Genomic DNA, 12,334 nt, shown 5'->3' with positions numbered 1-12,334 from the left:
TGTTTAATAGTCCAAGTGTTCTCTGTTTGAAGCTTAACAACTGGGATTTGGCATTTTAAGATGTTGGGCTTAATAAAATTTGTATTTTTATTGTCGACAGGCGCTATGCATGCACTGAGAAAAATTAATTATGCTAAAATATATAACTCTTCATATTAAATATAATTCCTGAAATTAAAATTGCTGTTTCTATTTGCAATTTAAAAATTAATTGTGCTTTCTTTTAAAATATAAATACTTTCAAATTAATATAAAATATATTTCTTAAGTGAATTTAATTTATTGCACTGAAAAAAAAAATTAATTATATCGATCATAATATGCAATTTTATATTTGTCTCAATTTTAACTTATTATAAGTAGATTGAAACTAAATTATAATAATTTTAAGATATTGAAATTAAATTTTAGAGCTACTTATCTCCAATTACAAATTTATTTTAGGTAATCATATTTTATTTTTTATTCTAAATAAAATATTCACACATTACGCACTGCAAAAATAAATTAATTATATAATTTCTTAGATTCTTTAACATGCAATTAAATATTTGTGTCTACTTTCAATGTTAACTTATTATAATTATTATTTATTTAAAATGTTGAAATTAAATTATGATGCTATCTCCAAATACAAATTTATTTTAGGTATTTAATTTATATATAATTTTTTATTGCATTTTTTATTTATTATGTTATAGGCTATACTCGTATTTATGTTAATTATGTTTCTCTTAATTATGTTAATTATATCAAATGTTGTACTCTTAATAAAATTGGCACAAATAATGCATAATAATTTTAAAATATCAGGCTTATATTAAGGGTCAGTTCACAATTTTTTATTTATCACAAGCGCCCATAAAAATTAAAATTTGTTATAATAAGTTTTAAATAGAAAACTGTTTCTTTATAATTGAAATAAAATTCTAGAAGCTGCAATTTAGTTTAAATTTATACCATTCTATATTTATAATATTTTTATCCGTGTATTTATCTTACATATAGCAGCTTCTACTTTTATGTTGGCATTTTATGCTCATATATATCTTTAACTTTAGCTGCTGGTTGCGTTTGTTTATTTATTGTTTTTTAGGTAAAATGCATTGGGGCATGCCCCAACGCTACGGCACACAAGTCAATGAGGCATAAATTTTTGATTTCACGCACTTTTGATTGATGAAAGCGGCATTTTGGGCTTAAAAGCAAAAAGTGTAAAGCGCAAAATTTTGGCTGCGGGCGTTAGAGATAAACACACACACGCAATAGACAAACAATAGAGAATAGACAACAAAAGCTTCGCCTCTTTTCAGAGATAAGCAACGGCATTTGCATCTCTCTTTTGGCAGTGCAACTGTCAAAGCAGTCAATACACACATTTCCGCTAAGATAAGCCGTTAAAAGAAAATAATATACCAGAGCTCTCTCAATAGTTGTTCGGCCATTATTCAGAGCGCTAGGCGCAGCTGCCTGTAGCATTTTAATTTCATATAACTTTAAGTCCAGGCCAAGGCGATGGCCTAAGGAAAAAGGACGCGTGTCCTGCCCACCGTCTGTTATCCCTGTGCCACGCTTGGCAGCACCCACACGTCTCTGTATATAAATGTGTATAGAGGCAAACTCGTTTGGGTTACGTGCCACTGACTGTCTTGCCACACGCCACACACACACAGACAGACAGACAGACAGACACTCGCCCCGTCTCAGTTGAGCGCCTTTTGGCCAAGTTGCTGCCACTGCTGAACTAATAGTTCACTTTTCATCGCTGATAAGCTGTGTGAGCGAAATAAAAAAAGGACTCGCCTGCCATAATATCATTTATGCAGAGCCCCGAACTTAAGTTATGAGCTGGCCCAAAAGGAAAACTCTTTTAAGCTGGAAGTGTATGCGGTTTAGCTAACAAGAAAATAATACGAAATGATTAAAAATAGTTAGCTAGAGCTACGAATGCGAATTCATTTTATTTACAATTCATTTTATATTTAATTTAAGCATAAGAGTTGTATATATGTAAATAATTCGAAATAATTTAATAGCATATTTATTTTTATCATATAATTATTTTCTACAAAAAAAGTTATATATGTATATGAAAATAATTCGAATTATTATTTATTATAATTATTTAAAATAAATACACAGAATTTATTTACAATTCATTTTATATTAAAAGTTATATGATACATATAATTATAGACTCATTCTCTAAATTTGCTATAAAGAATTATATATAGATGTAAATAATTCGAAATAATTTAATATAGTTAAATTGAGAGTCAGAATTTATTTACAATACATTTTTTATTTATTTTTAGCACTTTTAAAAGTTATCATATAATTATAGACTCACCATCTATATTTGTAATAAAGAATTTTTATATGAAAATAATTCGAAAAAAATTTAATTAAGTTAAAATAAATACATAAGCGAATTCTATTGAAGGAATTTATCCGAATTGATTTACAATTAGTTTTATATTAATATTAAGCAAGCGACAAATGCTTATGGCCGTTTTCTCTATATTTGCTATAAATTCTAAATATTTAAAAATAGTTAAAATTTATAACTACATATTTTAGATATGCATTAAATTCAATACACTTAGCATTTATTTTAAATTAGAAGCAACTTTCTTACATTTTGTAAGCAAAACTTGTTTTTTTAATGTTTTATTAAACTCAACAGTTTGTTATAGTCGCATGCATATTATAATTAGTATAACTAACTTGTGGCTCTTCGCTTTTGGAAATAATGCGAATTGATTAAAAACTAAAATAATCAATAGCAAAATTAATTTGAATGTATATTTATTTTTAGCTCCTAGAAAAGTTATGTCCTATCACTAAGCGTCAACTACTTATAGCCGCAGCCTTTCGCTTGATTATAGTTAGTATAATATATAGATTCACTTCTAATTAAGTGGGCGGCTATGCGGACATGCGTGTCCTTGTTGGCACCTCCCAGCGATGAAATGAGTTTATCATTAGTGCAATGCGTGGGCATATTTCATATTTCCAAGGTCGTGGGGATTATATAAGCGAGCAGAGCACAGCGACTATACTCACACTATATATAGAGCTTGACTCATTTGCCGAGCAAAATATGCTTGCCATGCTTTATTTCGAACAAATATTTGCAAAACATTATTAAATCGAGAACGAACTGAAAGCGCATTTCATTTTATATATACATATATATATATGTATATAGATTTATGTCTTGCGTGCAGGAGTAAGAGAGACAAACTTGCTCAAGCAAATAACAAAAAAAAATGAAAAGAAAAAAATGGGAAATGTACATATTTCCCAGCCAGCACGCATAACTGTGTCTGTCTCTATGCTTATCGCTCTGGGCATTTTAAAAGCTAAAGCTTAAAGCATAAGACAAATATTTGTTATAATTTTACTGTCTCTGCACTTTTTTTCTTAACTTTTTTTTTATGAAAAGTAACGGCAGAGAAGTTACCAGCGCGGGCAATTGAATCGTTTCAAGTATCGTTTACACCATACCGACTGATAAGATAAATCAAGCGTGTATCTATGTACATAGCTACACACATATGCACTTATGCACACACACACACACACACACACACATGTGTGTGTGACATATTCTATGGGGCATTCAGTCAAGTTATGTGTGCTATGTTTGATTTGAAGTTTGCTCAAAGCAAACATAACTGTCTTTGCCTGTAAATCAAAGCAAGACTGCATTAATGATTTAAATGCCTTCTCTTGATATTATGACTTTGCAGTTTTTAAATATTTAACAGTTATGCAGCTTCACTAACAAAGCGAGCCACTTGCAAATATGTCAATGGCATTAGTTTAAAATGCATTCATGGCTATAAATTATATAGACAGTCAGTCTAAGAAATAAAACAGAACTTTAACAATGCGTAAAGAAAGCTTAAAGAGTTTCTGTGAAAATATAAGCAAAGAGCTTAGCATGTTATGTTTCTAGACGAGAGGGGCAAAGAGAGCGTAAGCTGCGACTGATATCAAACTGTAACGAAGCTCTTCACTGCTGCGCTCTGACCTCGGCTGCAGATAAAACCTCGCTATATACGATTGATTTCTCTGCTGCGGCTCGCTGTCGTTACCTGCGCTAGCTGCGACTGTAACTAGACAGAGTTTTTTTTCATTGCGTGGTATGATTTGTTTGTTATAAACATGAGCTGCAGCCTTAAGCTGCTACTAAGTTTTATACTTATTTTCTACATTAACAGCTACTCTTCAGTATGAAAATAACAATTTAATTTACTACACCTGCAATTTCTACAAATTAAAATCTCTTACAAAAGATTAGCGCTTAATGCTCTTAAACACTCGCACAAAGCTTAAGCAAGCTGAATGACTCTTTATTATAATAAAAACCAAAACCAAATAAATGCAAGGGTAGAGCACCAGAACGAGAACATATTTAGTTTTGAGTTTCTACACGTGGGTGAGAGGTGGCGGCAATTTGTATAAAGAGCGTAAGCTGCGACTGCACAGAAACGAAGCTCTTCGCTGCTGCGCTCTGACGTCGGTCTGCTGCTTCGGCCGTCTAAGCACAGCATGCGCTTGTAGTAACTGTAACTAGGCTGGGTTTTTTCCATGCATGGCATGATTTGTTAGCAAAAGTTATAAACATGAGCTGCAGCCTTAAACTAAACTAATTTGTAGCTCTTCTAAGTTTTATACATATTTTCTACTACAATTACTACCAATGTGTATTTTATAAGACACTTGTATTCACTTACAGATTATTGAAGTACAATTTTGACTCTTTCTACATTTACCACCACAAATTAAAATCTCTTTGCAAGGATCAGCGCTTAATGCTCTTAAGCACTTTCAAGTACTCTCACAAAGCTTAAGCAAGCTGAATGACTCGTAATTCTCTTAACAAAATATGTAAATGCAAAAGCATTAGAAGGTACAGCGCTAGTACGAGAATATAATTGATGTGTGTTTCGTGAAACGGGGGAGCGGTGGATGCATTTCGTATTAAGAAAATTTGAGTGCAGGCAGCTAAGAGAGCGTAAGCTGCGAACGAAGCTCTTCGCTGCTGCGCTGTGACGTCGGCCGTCTAAGCTCGCTATGTTCGTTTGGCTTCTCTGTCGACGCAGCATGCGCTTGAAGTAACTGTAACTAGACTGGGTTTTTCCATGCATGGCATGATTTCTTCGCAAACTTATAAATAAGAGCTGCAACCCTAAACTAAAGATTTGTAGCTGCTACTAAATTCATTACTTATTTGCTGCTACAGTTATAGCATTAAATTTACTTCGCTACTACTATTTGCAACACTACTTAATAAAATGCCTTGCTATAGATAAGCTGCTAATGCTCTTAAACACTTTCAAATTGCATTAACGCGGGCAGCAGACTGCACTTTTTTTTGCTGTTTATAAACAACAATTTAAGCTCATTAAACTCCAAAACTTATGGCAAATACCCCATTTATTAGGCAGCAAACTTTATAATTTTAGCTTCAACCCGAAAACTTGTAAAGCATCAAACTCTATAAATTCTTAATAGCTTTTCGCTGGCAGCAGCAGCAGCAGCGCAGCAACCAACGTATTGGCACTCGCAGTGGCTTTGGGTACTAAGTAAATAATCGCTTGTAAGCATAATGGGCACGGCCAGGGCTGGCAACATGGCCAAAAAGCGTCTAAATTTTATGCGCCAGAAGCTGAAAGCTGCAGATACTTATGCTGCTATTCGTTTGGCCAGCTGCTCAGCAGGCAAACTACATTCAATTAATTTTACACGATGTTGCGAAAATCCAGCAGCCAAAAAAAAAGAAAAGCGGAAAGAAACACGTAAAAATATAAAGCGAAAAACTTAAAACTAACGATAATTTTGCCAGGAAGCGGGTTGTGGAGCAAAGAGTGCGAAAATTTAAAGCAAAAACTACGTTGTAATAACATTTTAACGATATTAGCAGGAGAAATGTGGCCGACATACAAAAGCGGAAAGTGGAAAGCTTAACGATGCTAAACGAGTTGCAGTTACTAAAGAGCAAGCGAGAGAGCAGACAAAACATATGCAGAAGCGCACAACATGTGGAAGAGAGCGGCAGCGAAGAGAGAGTGAAGAAAGAGAGCGCTGCGCGCGGCAGTTAGCGGCGCTTTTTTTTGCGGCTGACACTGCCAAAGGAAATCTGCAGCGCAAATTGTTCAAATATTTTGGCTTTTGCACACACACAGACACATACATAAAGTAAGTAAACTTGCAAGTGCAAGCCACACACATGCGAGCAAAAGAGAAATGAAGTAAAAAAAGTAGCAGCAGCGAAAATTGTTCGCTGTTGTCTGCTGAGGACAAACGACAACAAAGCGCCCACATTGTTCAAATGCAGCGCGTTGCTCTCGCTCTTATATAAAGCCAACCACGCATGTATGTAGCGACATATGTTTATTACACACACACACACACAGACGCACACACAAAGTCTGATAAGCAGCCATAATGGCAAAGCGAAAAAGAGTTTGGCGCTTTCTTCTTAAAGCGTGCGCCGCAGCTTGTGCAAACGCATTATTTTCCACAGCATAAATTTTCACACACATAGACACACACACACACACCAACGCACATATGCGGCCAAGTTTATGCAATGTTTTTCGCTTGTTTTGCGTCATTGTCAACAGTATTATATTTTTACGCTTGTTCTATGGTTTTCTCTTTTTTTTGCTTTAGCCTTACGGCTTGTTAATATAAAAGCCGCTGCATTGTTTACTTGTTGCTATTGTTGTTCTTGCTACTCAACACTTGTAAATTTGTGTGATTTTTCAGCACAAGTTTAAACAACAATGCGGCTCAAGTGAAGCGTGCGCATCCCACTTACCACCCACACCCCCCCTCCTTACGCTGTCAGGCGTTAAAACAAAAGCGCGTGTTTGGCTTGTGTGCTGGGTAAGCTACTAAAATAGTAAATTACTACGCGCTGCACACACACACACACACACAACGACTATGAGAGCAGCTGCTCCAAGCTCAAGACTTGCATAAGTGTGTAGCATACTTATGTGGGCGTCAAGTGCTTTCTGAACTCTTGCTTTTGGCCCCCAATGCGCTATGACTTAATAAGCGACACTTGAGCGCTTTTAGCAAAGTCTATATAAGCCAACAGACATTGATAATACACACACACACGCACACACATACTTATTGCATGGTCAAGGTTGCTTTGACGCCAATGCAAACAGCTTGAAGCTAAGCATGTAAATCCTCCCAATGTTTACTATGTATATGCGTCAGTTATCTATATACATATATATACATATATAAGCATAAGAGAGTGCTCTGCGTAATCAATGCCCACGCATGTTTGCCCAATGTATATTTTATTAGGAAAATTGCTAAAGCAAAATATTTGTGCATTTGTAAAAAATCTGTGGGCAGCAATCATTTCTGCAAGATATATTGCTTTCATTTTAAAATAACATGTACATTTAAATTAAGTGAATATATAGCATAAAAAAATACATAAAATTCTAAGTAACTTTAATACAAATTAGCTTTTAAAGTAATATATTAATAAACGTTTATAGAAATTTATTGCTCTTTTGAAATCTTTGTAGTTTTATTACTTATGCTAAAAATTGCATAATTAAATATTTTTTAAATAAATCGCTTAATTTTATGTCATACTTTATTTTTCTAATATCTAGTACTTAAAATATTAAAATTTTAAAATAATAAAAAACCTTAATACAAAATTAATTTGCAAAATATTTAATAAATAAATAAATGGCTGTTGGTGAAGTTTATAGCAAAATACTAAAATTTACAAACAACGCTTTTAAAATCTATGAATAGTAATATTATATTTAGCAAATTTTTATAATTAAAATTATGAGTAACTTCAATAAACAAAAATTTAATTTTAAATATTTTTTGTAATAATTTTTTTTTTTACCGTCGACTGTTTATAGTTGACATTAAATAAATAAATAAATAAAAATTACTTTCAAAAATAATAATTAAATAAAACAAAAATAGAAACTGTAGTAAAATATGCGAATATAATAATCATTTTTTAGTATATAACAGCTTTTGTTAATTAAAATGATTAAATGCATTTACAGGCTTAAGCTGCAAGTTAATTTAATTAAGTAGTAAAAAGTTACTTCAGCTTAATTATTACCCTTACTTTAACAGCATAATTTTATATAATCAGCTACTTAACCTAAGCTTGTAAGTATTAACTTCATTTTTAGCGCTCTTGCTCGCTCTCTTTCACTCTCTTCAGCTCGCTGATGATTCTATTAAGCTACGCCGTAGAGAATATAGAAAATTGCTAGCGAAGCGTTCTGATTGCATTAAAGCTTTTAGTTTCACGCACAAGCTGCGGCTGCTGCCGCTGCTGCGACACTTTATGGCAGCGCGTTTTAGTGGCGCGTTTAAAGTAACCGCATAAAGTGGCAACAATGTCAATGCTGCCAGCACTCACTCATCTCACTCTAACGCATATGGGCGCTTAGGGCGAGGTGGTGTGCGCTTTTTTTTTTTTGTTTGCTGATAACACTCTGCAACTTTAGACGCTAGTTGTCTTTTGTTTCGCATTTTTTTTTTCTTGTTCACGCTGCATTGGCAACTGACACAAGGTAAACAAGCGAGCGACAACGCCAAGTGAGCGACAGCAGCTGCGACGCTAGCGCAGACTTGTTGCTGCTGCTGCTGAAATCGAAGCCAACGCTGGCGTCGCGATGCGCTGTCGCTATCTGCTGTCAGGGCTTGTTTTTTTGATTTCATCGACGCGGCGTCGTTAAATTATTTTTCTTGACGGCAAGTTTGTTTTTCTACTTTTTCTGCTTCTTTTTTTCTTCAATACCCTTTCATATTATTTTATGATGACACAGAGAGCCGCGCAGACGGCGGCGCTGACAGCGATAAGCAGCGCGCTGCTGACTGCAGCAACAACAACAAATGCAAATACAATAAATATGCAATTTGAAGCGCCGTGCAAGAGTCAAATTTTTTGTGCAGTCAGCCAATATTGATAAATTGATATACAGACAGCACAAACATAAAAATAAGAATTGCTGTTGTCAAGAGCGCGACTGACGCTTAATCATTTAACTCTCTCTTAGTTGTGCTAACTCTCTCGCTCTCTTTCTTAAGCTGATGCTGACACATAAGCAGTTCGCATAATCACGCATGATTCACCTTGCTTACGTTTGTTTAAGCTTTGTTTGTTTTAATTATCTTTTTTAGCTATCTAAAACATAACTGCAAATAGTTTTATTTAATTTGTCATTCTGACTGATAAGTCGCGTGTAAAGTTCATTGTGAACTTTAGCAAAATAATAAAATATGTGCTGCTGACTTATGGATAGGTCATGTATGTACATATTTGTTTTCATTTACTTTGCGCTTGGTCATCACTACGAGGGCAGTCACTACATTTTATTATCGCAAACATAAACTTTTCGAAATTCCGCTCTTATCGCCTGTGCCCAACATACCGTTGTGCAATTACAGTTTTTGGCTATAAATAGTTGAACAAATGCGCTGCTCATAAATTTTACACAATGCAGCATAACGAAAAATATGTAGCCCATAGTCGTAGACGATAACGTTTGAGTCAATTACATGTGCGAGCGAGAGGCAAAGAGAGAGCGCACTAGCATTAGGGGGTGCAGACAGCTGGCAGACGCTGGCAGGCGCATAATGCACTTAAGTTTTCTTCGCTCACAGAAAATCGGGGGGTGAAATGTGAAACTGAAGTCAGGGCATAAGGCACACATCACTGCCAGCAGAGCAGCAAAGTGAGAGGGAAAGAGCGAGGGGAGCTAACAAAACATGCAATTGAGCAATTGAAGCGCAGCAAACAGAGGGAGAGAGAGCAATAAACGTAACTCGCTCGCGCCAAAGGCAGCTGCGACATTTGTACTGAGCATAATTACAGCAAATGTGTGTGTGTGTGTGTGTGTGTGCAAAATTTTTGGGTACAGCAGTCTAACTGCAATTGAATTTATTTACGTGTAAGGTAAACGCAAAAGCAAAACCAAAAGCAAACACAAAATCTGAAATCCAAACTCAAAGGCAGCTGCACTCTAGACTCTGTCTCTGCTACTTCACATGCTCATCCTTGTTGCTGTTGTTGTTATTGTTACTACATTCGTTCTCTAGCTCAGCAGTCTAAATTTCGTTAACGTGACAAAAATACATTGATTACATTTTTTACATGACGCGCGGGTGTGTCTAGAGTGAGGGGGGAGAGGGGGGAAACGCCGCGGACAGCGCTCACGTCGGCACACTTGGCACATTTGTCTCTTCCTAGTTCGTTTCAGCAATGTAAACAGCGTAGTAACCCAAAAAAAAGAAATATGCACGTAGATCCTTGCATCCTGTTTTCAGTTGTTCAAGTTGTTGTTGTTGTTGTGGTTGTTTTTGTTGCTACTGTGGATGCTGCTTACGTGCAGAGGTCTTTGAACTGACAAATTATATTGCCCCGTTTGTAGTACGCGCTGCATGCTGCTTGCTTACTCAACGAAATTCCTTTCGCCGTGTGCCCTCTGAACTTTCTTTATACATATGTATGTGTATGTATGTATGTATTTGTATATGTGTGCATATGTATTCGTACTCGTATGTCCTCTGCAATTCGGTTCTTTGTAAACAGTTCGACATTCTTGTTGCAAAAGTTTTACTGCATTGTCAGTGACAACGACTTAACTACTCTAACCCTGTGGGGTATATCAGTTCAAGTTAGACTCTTGCCTAAAAAACATTTTGTATTTATTTATTATTTAATTTATTATACACTTTGGCCTTTTTGGTTAAAAATGCTGTTGTTGCAATGTATGTACCAGGGAGAAGGAGGCGTGGCAGACCCAACAAAGTATATAGATTCTTGATCAGCAAGACAAACTGAGTCGATGTCCGTCTGTCTGTCCGTCTGAATGTTTGAGCAACTGTTTCGCAGCAGCTATAAGAGCTAGAGCAACCAAATTTTGTATGTAGGTTCTTTTATACCCAAACCCTAACGCTTTTATTTTATATTTTTTATTACCTCCCCCTCCTCGCAAATCGAAAAAAACTGATTACACCCGGAATAAAACTGATTACACCGCAATTAAAAAATATAATTAAAAAATCTGAAATAAATCACAAATATGCTTAATCATGTTTTGACAGATTTTCAGAATTTCAAACTTAGGAATTATTTACATTTCAATTTTCACTTTATAAAGTCTTTATAAACAGCAGCATTTTCTTAATATTGCCAGCTTATATATTATATTATTTTGCATATTGTACTTAATATTTTTAATTAACTTATACATAGTTATGAAAAGCCTTTTCTTCAGTTATTGCCAACTTAAATTGTTTGGCAAGCATATTGATTATAAATCTTGTATTAGTTAAAGTTAGATTCTATATAGCGTATACCATTAACAAACATTTTACAGTTACGTTTACATTTTAAACATTCTTTATTATTATTGTTATTTATTTATTTATTGTCGGTATAGTCATATTTTGACAAGCATATATTTGCAAGCATATGTAATGTATACTATTATTATTATTTACAGCTTACATACTATTCCCAGTACAAAGCTATTTTTAATAATTTAGTTTATTAACAGCTTAGTCATATTTCAGCAAAAATATTGTACTACTTAAAAAGTATATTGTATATTTGCTTCAGAAACATTTATAATTAATTTAATGCATGCATGCTTTTTATTAATGTTTTTATACTATGTATACCTTAAAACATAATAATTATCAATTATAATACATAATTAATTCATTTAATTTTCTTATTCAGCAGCATTTTCAACCAATTAAACAATTGTAGCGCATACTGTCTAGTCGATGTAGCCGAACCCTTTGTGCATTCTCACTTATTTTCTATTGTAATTTGCTTACGTTTCGCTTGGTATTTACACCCAACAACAGCGCGTCAGCGCCCCCCGCGCCACCCCTTCGCCTACAGCTTCTGTGCCCCCCACTCTCTTCATCGCATATTGCTTTTTAACTACTTTTACGCACTTGCGCTTGGCACTCGAGAACTTGAGCGTTGGCTTTGCTTGCCATGAGTAAATTGTTATAAAATTGGCAAAAATTTCTTTGCATTGCGCGTGGGTGGTTTTAATTGTTTTGGCAGGTGGGCGTTCGTAACAATTATGTATGTATTTCAATTGTGCAATTATTTAATTGTTGTCTCAGCTATAAATAATTGACTGCCCGTTTAGGCAACGTAAGTCGATCGATGGCTCGCTTGTTTATCAAACTATATATGGGAAATCTTATCTATAAGCAGTGCCTTGATTATCAAACTTTCGCAACGGAAATGCCCTACAAACTGCTAAAGCGCACCTCGTTGTCA

Source organism: Drosophila busckii, chromosome 2R (genome assembly GCF_011750605.1).
Source record: "Drosophila busckii strain San Diego stock center, stock number 13000-0081.31 chromosome 2R, ASM1175060v1, whole genome shotgun sequence".
NCBI classification, from domain to species: Eukaryota; Metazoa; Arthropoda; class Insecta; order Diptera; family Drosophilidae; genus Drosophila; species Drosophila busckii.
This window is presented reverse-complemented; position numbering follows the sequence as displayed.